The sequence below is a fragment of the Dermacentor andersoni genome, chromosome 1, assembly GCF_023375885.2.
Source record: "Dermacentor andersoni chromosome 1, qqDerAnde1_hic_scaffold, whole genome shotgun sequence".
NCBI lineage: Eukaryota > Metazoa > Arthropoda > Arachnida > Ixodida > Ixodidae > Dermacentor > Dermacentor andersoni.
Genome location: NC_092814.1, coordinates 87109358 through 87120621, shown reverse-complemented (window position 1 = coordinate 87120621; position 11264 = coordinate 87109358). Strand labels below are relative to the sequence as shown.

General features: G+C 42.1%; 1 long non-coding RNA gene across 1 annotated transcript; it reads right to left on the bottom strand.

Moving 5' to 3' along the window:
• Nucleotides 1-293: 293 nt before the first annotated feature.
• On the bottom strand, nt 294-8105 carry LOC126544078 (uncharacterized). Its single transcript, XR_007602053.3, has 3 exons — nt 7510-8105; nt 6292-6384; nt 294-525 (listed from the first exon to the last, which is right to left on the bottom strand). It is a non-coding gene; the product is annotated as an uncharacterized lncRNA (long non-coding RNA).
• Nucleotides 8106-11264: the final 3159 nt, after the last annotated feature.

Here is an 11264-nt window from a genome sequence, read left to right as displayed (position 1 = left end):
GAATATATTACCCCTTCACCTATCGGGTGTAATAAGCAATATAATAGCCCTTGCTATAAGGGCGTTGAAGTATGGCATGTTGTAGCGGGTACACATGCACTTCATTGTATGTTTCGTAAGTCTACAGTCACGCTAGCACACAAAAATGTTATGTACGGTGTGCATACAATACGTAATGTGTTTCCAAATGCATGGCATAGCAACTTTGAGAGAAAACACATAATCACGTGTGAGTGTTCTGCGTGAAATGCTCCCATTTACCACAGATACAGGAAGAGTGACTGCATGGAGGGTCATTTATTTTAGCCACCTGTACAATATTTATAGCTTGCACTATGCCTTGTATGTGGTGACAAGTCTTGTGGTCGTTCTACACTGAAGAACAGTCTTATTCAAACCAATGTTCCAGGGCACAGGCGAGGCTGGTGATGCCTTTGTGTAGCTCCATTCCAATGTCCTATGGCGAGCCATCATAGATGAAGCCATTTCTTCAGTGATCGCTGTAGCCATCTGCTTGTTTTCTACCTGCAAAATGATTTGTTGCAATTTAATGTCAGGAAAAGTACACGAAACATGACAAGCAGCGCTTCCCTGCATCATTCACTTTAATATTTCAAGATCACATGAAAACCAGGATAATGAAAACAAGCACAGATAGTGCTTACTTCCAAGAAATCGTTATTTCGAAAGAATAAGGCATTTATTCTGCCACATCATGAATGTAGGAGAGACAGGCTACACAATTATGAGGGCAATTCAGAAATTATTGCCTCCGAGCCCACTACTATGCCAATATTACTGCAAACATTTTGAACTCTTTATCATTGATGCACTTATGTTTATGCTATCGAATGTCGCCTCACCTTCTCGTTCCAGAGTAATCGAGCAATTCATGGCATCGAGTGGTGACGTCCAGTTGAAACAGCAGGCTGTAATTGAATTTCTGACTGTGGAAGGTTGTGCGCATATTAACATTCATCGCCATCTGACTGCAGTTTACGGGGATGCCTGTGATGACGTCAGCACTGTGCAGAGGTGGGCAAGGACTGTGAAAGACCAAAATCCTGCCGCATCAAATCTCCAGAATCAGCACCGAAATGGATGGCCCACAATGGCTTCTGATGAGGGTCATGAACATCAGGCAGATAAGTTGACTCGGGGCAATCGCAGGATCAAGCAACACCAGATTGCAACAACACTCGCCATTTCCATTGGCTCAGTGAACCACATCATTAAAGACCTGCGTTACAAGAAGGCTTGCGCTTGTTGGGTGCCACGGCAACTGACGACTGAAATGAAAAAGTTTAAGCACAGCCAACAAGTTCAAATCTTCTTGTAACCCAGGAGGTTCTTAATTATGTAGTTCGCTGAACCAATGGAAATGGCGAGTGTTGTTGCAATCTGGTGTTGCTTGATCTTGCGATTGACTCGATTCAACTCGTCTGCCTGATGATGATCCTCATCAGAAACCGTTGTGGGCTGTCCAGTTCGGTGCTGATCCTGGATGTTTGATGCGGCTGGATTTTGATGTTTCACAGTCCTTGCCCACCTCCGCACAATGCTGACTTCAACACAGGCATCCCCGTAAACTGCTTTCAGACGGCAATGAATGTTGAAGGGCGTAGAACCTTCCGCAGTGAGAAATTCAATTACAGCCCGCTGTTTCAAACGGACATCACCACTGGATGTCATGCACTGATCGATTACTTTGGAACGCGAATAGATAGGAAGATGGGGCAAGTGACATTGTATAGCTTAAACATCAGTGCATTAATGATAAAGAGCCAAAATATTTGCAGTACTACAGTTTGCAGTAGCGTGTTTGGAGGCATTACTTCCTTAACCGCCCTCAAGATACAGAAATAACACTGAGCAGTTTGTTTTCGTGTGTGACATCTGACCCAAAACTACCATTTAGAATGTGCACAAATAAAGGTGCTCGTGTTCAGCCCAATAAATTGCTTACAAATATATAAATCCTTTCTTATGCAATAAGTTTACAATGAGAAGCCACATCATCTCACTGCAACTTTTCGCTACAAGCAAGTTATATTGAAAATAAGGTGCAGCCATATGCTTCGCTATGCATTGCAGGGTAACCATCAAGAGGTACTTTGACATTAATGCCTTGTTCCCAAAACCAATAGCTTAAATGCCAACCATTATTTCACAGGAGGTGGTGGCCACAAGGCAAAAACAAATTCGCAAAGTTTACGTGCCAAAACACTGACCTTACACTCATCGATTAATATAACACAAGGCATTGTTGTTTTGCCTGCCTCCTCAGGAATATACATTGTTAATAGGAGTAGAAATCAGCATTTTCACAGAAGCTTGCTCCTTCAACAAGAGGCACAAACAATGCTGTTCTTCAGATTTCCCAGGCACACAATGCAAGCATCACTATACTAAGCATCACTAAGCTGACCTTTATTTTTTTCTTAATCTCTGACCTACACAGTGGCTGCTAACAGCCCCTCTGTCAGAACTATTCGGCATCTCTGCAACAAAGAAGCCTTGCCTACACCTTCTGACATCATCATAGCCATCTCCACTAAGCAAGCACATAATCCTGCTGGTATTTTTATTGCAGAGGTTTTTCACTAATGATCTTCCAAGCAAGAACACTTTAGCATCTCATCATTTAGATGCTTTTAACTGGAACAACAGTGAATCCAAACTTAACAGAACTTTAGCTATTTTAATCAAAGCACAGTGAAAGCCTTTCATGTATCAAGTTTGTCATCTGCTTTCACTTGATCTTGCTGGTTATGAGTTACACTGAGATCAAACATTCTAATGGCCAACATCTTTCATCTGTGAAGCGCAGAAAACATTAGTGCACTTGTCAGTGTTGTTACGGCATTCTTAAATGTGATGATTAGGCTGCTGGCTGTTTAGCACTGTAGTAGCATTGTACAGGGTGATCATTTTTAAGTTTTATGGAATTTTACAAAATGTCCTGTGGCAGATGGCATAATTCTTGTCCTTGAGCTAGATTATTTGAAGAGGTGGACATTACTAGCATGAGAAACCGAAACACATGTTCAACTAAACAAAAAAAAAATCACTAACTTTGTAACTAATTATTTTACTGCACATATTGCAATTTATGAATTGTAGCTAATGAGCTTGGAAGACATATGCAGTTGAACTTCCAGGCTGACACCAGTTTAGGAATATATTCCTGATAAAGACCAATACACAAGGGTGTTCCAGTTACTTTTGTGCATCAGTGCATTTTTACGGCAAGTTTGATGGTGCATACCTCCAAACTGCCGTCATTCTGGAAATCAATTCCAAGTGGATACACCTTGTAATCTCACTGGCTATGATTCGTAAATTACAACATGTGCCTCATATATGTGGTGGCACTGGCAAACACTCCCAGGGTTCTACAAGGAAACATAAATACCTAAGAAAGTGGATGGGTAAACGGCGCCCACGGTAGCTCAATTGGTAAAGCGTCGCATGCGTAATGCGAAGACGTGGGTTCGTTCCCCAACTGCGGCACATTGTTTTTTCATCCACTTTCCTTTCCATCAATTTATCATTTCGTTATTTCATTTATTAATCAGAAGTAATTTACCCTAACTTGTCCTTGGTGTCAGTGTTTGCTGGCTTCTTAGGATGTGATTAATAAACATCGGGTTCCTCGGTTAAGCCCCTTTATTTTCGTTTATATGAGCCATAAAGTAATTCATTCGAAAGATAATGAATACATTTTTGTTAATTAGTTTAATGTTTTGATTTCCCAGGCAAGATATATCTGCCTGTTGGCATATTCCTGCTCAAGGACTAGAATTATGCTATATGCAACAGGGCTATATTTAAAAATTTCACAAAACTGAAAATCATCACCCTATATAAAGACAGTGTGAATTTAAAAACAAGCTTCAGTGAACCTTATTGAATCAGCAAATGGCCAGTGTAACTAGCCTGATCATCCTGGAAATCTTTTGTAGCTTATAAGCATAGTTTTTAAATTCCATATATAGGAGTGCAAATTTTTCTTGAAATCAGCTTTTTCTTTTTAACAGCTAGCATCCCTGCCAGTTTGCTCAAACATAATGTTGCATGACTTCAACAGTACTGCACAATCATACCTTTTTCTGCTCAGTGTCTAGTGATGTGTCTTTAGCAGCTGAGATAATTAATGCCCATGCAGATAAACATTAGAAAACAGTGCGATAACTGCCAAGAAAATGCGATCATGGGTTTTGTTTACAAAAGAGCATGTGCTCAACCTTCTGCCAGGTTTGTTCTCCATGTCAGGCTAGTACGGAACTTGCACAAGAAGCACCTTTTGCATTTTGCATCCATGAAGATATTTTATATGGTTATGGTGGTTTCGAAACATGACATCAACCATAAGACTTTAAACTATTTTATGAAACAGTTATTTGTACAAAGATAGGAAAGGCGCCAATTTTGAATTTATCACATTTGGTTTAGAGTACCATAGTATAAATGGCTCAACTGGCACAGGTACGCAAACGGGCTAGTTGGTATTGGTCGATGACGTTAGACAATGTGGTCTCGACAAAGGATGGAGAAAGAGGCGATAGCATTTGTTCCATTTCTCGCCCCTTTTGACGTCCTTTGTACAAGTCTGCACTGTCGAACATCATGGATCAACTAGTACAGCCTGAAAAAAATATGTCATGAAAGAAAACTTTGCTTTCGACTTCGACAATTCTGCCTGTTAGGTATTATGGTTTCTTTAGAACTTATTTGTTTGTACAAAGTCAGACCCATCAAGTAAAGCTTACTGAGAAAGAAATGAACAACATCAACACCACTCAAGGCACATGCATCAAAGGAGTCAGAGCATCATATACATTACCTTTAAGTGCAAGAGTATTCTTTTTCTTAAGCAAACTGCATTTCTAGTATCTTAAAAGCCTATATATTTACTTGCCACAGTTATGGGAAAATCACAACATGGAAAAATATGTGTTGATGCAATTTCAACTGTTATGTACAACAACAAAAGGTAAAGCACAGGTAGTCTCACTGCTCCTCTGTCTAAATGACATTCAGTTTCATTTGTCGTGTCCACTCCTATCCTGATGGCAGTAGAAACAGGAAGACAGCAGCGTGGTTCAGAAAGTAGACGAAGGAGCTGATATCCTAGCTGACATAAAGAGTAAACAAGGGAGCTAGCTGGTCAGGCCATGTAGTGCAGACTTGAGACATCATTAACTAGCGCGAAAAAGACAACGGACGACAGCTAGAAGCACACAGGACAGAACTCTAGGCTTCAACTGAAATTTTGGCTACACAGAAACATAGGATTCAGGGGATGCGACTATGACGCATGGAAGCAACATTCATCCTTCCTTTTCCCGGCCTGACACAGGAGGTATCGGAGCAAATCGATGGACAGGTTCATTTTGAGATACGAACATTCTTTTTTGGCAAGAGCCAAGGAAGGGGTGCTTACACACCTATCACCCGCTTTTTGATGCAAAGTGCTTCGAATATTTTCATGTCGACCTGCCTCTAGAGCCGCCTGGGCAGATGAGTGCTGTGAAACTTCTCAGTGCATGAGCACCTACAGCAATGATTGGCCGGATGGCCACCAGCCACTGACAACTGCCTTATCTTTGTTCCCCCAAGTGGTCGTTTAAACACCGACCTGTTTGGCTTGAGGAAACACAGGGCAGCCTTAATGGCTGGTGGCCACATGGCCAATCATCGCCATACGTGCTCATGCACCGAGCAGTTTCAAAGCAATCGTGTGCTCAGGCAGCTCCAGAATCAGGTACATAGGGAAATATACAAACCACTTTGCATCAAAAAAGTGGGGAATAGGTGTGTAAGCACCCGTCTCTGGCTCTTACCAAGAAAGTTCGTAAGTGAAATTAACCTGTTCATCAATTTGTTCCGATAGCTCCTATGTTGTTTCTGTCTGTCGAAATTCTGTGTAGCAAAAATTTCAGTTAAAGTCTAGAGTTCTGTCTTATGCGCTTCTTGATGTTGTCTTTGTCACGCTAGTTATTGATGTCTCAAGTCTGCAATGAGCACCAACTAGCCCAAGTGCCTTCTTCAACCATGTAATGCATAGGGCAGATAACCGGTGGCACATTCAAGTTACAGAATGGATGCCAAGGGAAGAGAAGGGTAGTCAAGGATGGTAGAGAAGTAGACTATCATGAAGTCAGAAAATTTCCAGGCTTCACTTTGAATCAGCTAGCGCAAGACAGAGGTAATTGGAGCTCACTGGGAGAGGTCTTCGTCCTCTGGTGGGAAAAAATATGTAGGAAAATTGTGATGAAAAAAGTATACCTGTCGGCTCAGACGTCTTCACTGTCTTTTCAGCAACGTGTAGGCCCAAGACAGCCAGTCGGTTCCCATGCAATTGCTTCATGCTGACTGTAACTGCATGGGCACAAGAAAACAAACCACCATTAATGCCACCCGAGATTGACCACTGAATAAAAGAACCTATCAAAACTGCAAATACAATTAAGCATTTACCAGCTTAATACATACATATATAAAGGCCAAGAATAGTTACAATAACCATACGCTTTATAACTAAACATTAAAATAAGGTAGTGAAACGTACAATAACCGTGGGACGTTCAGTGCAATTCATTTCAAAATACTGTTGACCACTGACATGACGCCTTAGGCAGGGTTCAGTCACACAACAAGAAAACATAAATAGTAGTAGTAATAAGCATGCCTGCGTGAAACCAAGACAAGAGTTCAAGGACGAGAAAAAAATTGGCTTCCTCAGAGCACTTATTTATACAAAAAGATAAATTTATAAACAAATAGCGCAACCACGCGTTCATCTGCAACAGCACGAGAGCTTCTAGAACAAACGAGCCCAACTTAAAACGAAGGATAAGTACATAGCCGGGATGGTCGTGGTTCTTTTGTTTTGCATTAGTTCTAGTCATGAAAGCACAAGCATTGCATTGCAAGCTACCTGCGCCATTACCTATCACGTGACCTCCGACAAAAAACAAAAAATAATACAATTGAGTACAAGTACATAAGCGACATTTAATACGGTTGTCACACTGCACACTTTTGGTCGCGATCGATCCTGACTGGAATCGAATTTCTGGGCGCGTTTGGCTTCGTTGCACAATCTGCGGACGGGAGCCAATCGCGGTCGAAAAGTTCCATCCAGAGCGGGCTTGATCGTGATCGAAAGTGGCCCTGTGACACCGGTATAAGTCTGCGCCCATCTTTGGTAACAGAATGAACCAATTAGTCAAACCATAGTATTATTTACCTGCCTGCGCCGAATACTGACGCGTAGCAGTGCTTAATTCTCTACAACTCTAGTTGAGGTCACGTGAACAATGAAACATTCGATTTTTTTTTTTCTTTTTCACATTCGGTGCCCGTAGGCTACGCCTGGAGTACAGATACTACACTCGCATCCAACACACCCTGTGCTGTCCTTTAAAGAAATTACGCGAAAATTACAACCACAATGACGCACCATAAAAACGCGATGCTGAACGTGACTACGTACGTACGTACCCTTTATATGAGCAGTCCATGCGCCTTGCAAAAGGCCCTCCGTTTGAAGGCGGAGCGCTGTCACGATGTGTACTCTGGGCACGCCGTTTCGTTTACGTAGTGGATGGACCATGTTGACGATGCATTCCGCCGAAAAACAAAACGTCCACTTCATCACTCTTCAGGCCGAATGGAAGATGTTTTCTCCTTCGCCACGAATGACGGCCGTCGTAGGCATAGTAAACACACTGTCACAAAGAAACACCGATGTCGTAGGCCGCTGCTGCCTTTCTTTCTCACGCATAATCGCGTCGCCATCACTCCGGACGCTCACTTCGCGTCGATGAGCGCAAAAGTACACGAAAACAACGAGGTGGTACAACCTAAACGCAGCAAAAGACAATCTAATTACTCACAACTTCAAGAATGTCACGGAGAACACACCATAACACACATGCACCCGGCGGCCCGCCGCGAGACGCAGGAAATGACGTAGCGGCGATAGAGGCGACACCCGTCGGGGGAAGTTATTTCAATTTCGGTTTCGTTTTCAAGGCATAAATACAGATATTTTTTTAAACTACATGTGTATATTACTTTCCAAGCTATTTATTTTACGCTACCTCTAAGCCATTTTCTGTGTTTACGGGTAGCTTCAGTAGAAATTTATTCGCAGAAACATTGGCTGATTTTAAATCAAATGGAGTGGCAAACGTGGGCTGGTAACTGCGTGAAACTGAATTCATTTTCTCTCTCTCTCTCTCTCTCTCTCTCTCTCTCTCTCTCTCTCTCTCTATATATATATATATATATATATATATATATATATATATATATGTATAAATATATTGCTTGGACGTTCATTTGTAAAGAGACGTGGTCCTTCCTGGTTGTATAATATGCAGAGGTATTTGCGAGTCTGTCTTTTTATTTATGCACAAAGAAAGAGAGAGAGAGAGACAAAAAAAAGCTTTAATAGGCATTTTTAAGAAGTTCACAATGCTCATATTTCTTAACTGGTGTGCTCACGCAAATTCTAAATAGCTTGGGCGAACGACAGATGTAGAAGTACTTGCTTAATAGCTTTATAAACGTATAGGCGATACCACGAAATTTCATATGTGCAGAATCACACGAAAACCTAAAGTTTGCAAGTACGAAAAGTCTTTATTTGCGTGGTGTCATGAATGTGCAACCGAAGCGAATCCAGTTCTCGTTTTTTTTTTTTTTTTTTTTTTTTTTTTTTAAGAGCGGGTGAGCGAGTGGGGCCGATGACCGCTCAAACGAAAGAACAAATATAACAACGGGAGACGGGCGAGTCTCGCGCAGGTCTGCATATGTCAAGACATCGCGAACGTAATTGGCAGGTGGGCAACTGCGCGCACACTTGAAAAATGCCTCGCCACTGTTCCGTGAACAAAGATGGGTCTGCAAATGCCCCGCCAATTTCTGGAATCTCGTTATATCTACAATGATTGGCTTAATGTCCTATTCATGCATGCAATAATACTGTCTCCAATTTGGGAGGGGAAATATTTGAGTAAATAGCGCTGTTAGTCGGTGTTGTAAATACTGTATGCATCGCAAGTTGTACGTTGGTTCTCTATACTTTCTCATATTATTCTCCCTTTCTTTTTGAGCAACTACAAACTTAATAGTTTTTTTTTTTATAGCCAGCTTCGTAAATTGACGCAGACGCGATGCCATGAGCGTTTTGCACGGCTCTTCCTGCAGATGCTGCTTGAGGAAAGCATTGTGGTGGGTGAGAAGGCTCAAGTTTGCAAACGAACCTACCTTGTTTATAAACGTGAGAGAAGTAGAACGAATTGAGGTTATTGATTCGGCGAAAAAAGGTCAGGTGGGGTCAAAGCTTCCCGAATTGGCGTATCTTTTTTCCGCGTATGGTGCGTCACGCCCTTTTCTGCCTGTTTTGTCGTGCTTGAAAGAAACCTAGACGACCGCACTGCATTGGAACAATTGTGGCGCGTCCAGCTGCATGCTGTCACGTGGCCTATTCATTTTGCTGGATTCCTGGCGTCCCAAAAGCAAGAGCTGCACTAGTTCTGCCTTACTGAAAACATTTTGAACATTTTTCTTTTGGTTAAATATTCAATACTAGAAAAAGTAGCAACAGCAACAGGTTTTTCGCAGGACATATTTAAAATAGTTCATCAAAACAGACAGTGGAACGGTGGGGGACTCTCTTCAGGAGTTTTGTCGGCATTGAAAGCCCGACATGTCTCGGTGGGAAGGGAATGGGGTAGGGGAGGGCCCTCTTCTGGATCCGCCACTGGTTTGTAATGCCGTGGGACACGCTGTCTCTTCGTACAACTGTATGTTTGTAAATGTAATAAAAATAAACAAAAACTCCCTTGCACCCACCCCCAATATTCTTAGTCAGTGCACCCTTTCGGTGGGTAAAAGGGTGTTATGGCATCTAGAACTACCCTATGCTTCGCAAAAAGTCATGGTGATGGGATGTTTCTTGAATGAAAACACCCTTCAAGGGTGTTATGACACGCAATTATCACCATCAAGGGTGTAAATTATTTTACTGTGCGCTCGTTTTGTCAAAGCGCTCCAAGATTTCACTCCAGAAAATCGCCATGAATGCAGTCTCTAGTTTTGTCATTTTCTTGAAGGGAGAGTGCGCTTTGTTCCTAGTGTCACCGTTTTCTGCCTCGTTCTTTGATATAGCTTCAAGGCAACACAAGACTGCATTGAATTTTTTCAGAATGGCCTTACATGATTCAGCGTGTCTTGACCACCTTGTCTCAGAGAGACTTTTCAAAACAAGCTGCTGGCCAGTTCCGCCCATGCTGTCCAAAGATACCTCCATCGCTTAGGTGAGGCAGCAAAGAACACATACAGTCTCTGAATTACAGTGAAAAATTTGACTGCCTCAAGGCAACTGTCAACGCTACACGCGCCAACTAAGTTCAGTGAATGACCAGAACACGGGACGTAGACTGCCAATTTGTTCAAGTGTTTGATTTGAGCTTGTAGTCCTTTGTATTTTCATGACTTATTACTCGCATTATCATAAGCTTGGCCCCTACAATCATCAATTGAGATGCCATTGGTCGTCAAGAGGGACATCACGGTATCGAAAAGATACAAGCCGGTATGCGATTCAATTGGAACAAATCCAAGAAAGAGTTCGTACACTTTCCCATTTAAATAGTATCGTAAAACAAGTGACAGCTGATCAACGTGAGTAAGGTCTGGAGTCGAATCAACAATTAAAGAGAAGTATTTTGCGCGTTTCACTTCGTCAGCTTCGTTCCTTGACAGCCTTTGGCATATCCTCGATAAATTCATTACAAATTGTTTTTGACAGATACGATGGGTGACCTTTTCCTTTGTTCCCGTAGCGTTTGATGGGCTCCTCTAGAAAGGGATCAAACTTGGCAATGGTCTCATGCATTCCCATATAATTTCCATTTCTCGATGAACCAAAAATCTCCTCACTGCCCCTAAACGTTAGGTTGCACTCAGCTAGAAGCTTAACTACAACGACTACGTGCTTCAATACCTCTGTCCAGTAAGCGGTCTGTGACAAGATGCTTACCCAGCTCCTTGTCAATTGTGCTGCTCGAGGTTGAGCGGGCGAGCCATGCTGCCACGTAGTTCCGGTGCTCGACGCTATATTAATGTGCGCAAACCTTTTCTTCTGCTCTTTTCCAATCAGAAAAGCCGTGCGTGATGAAAGCACTGGGGTTGCTTGAAATCGAAAATAGTTTGTACATGAAACAGTAAACGGAACCTTTGGACTC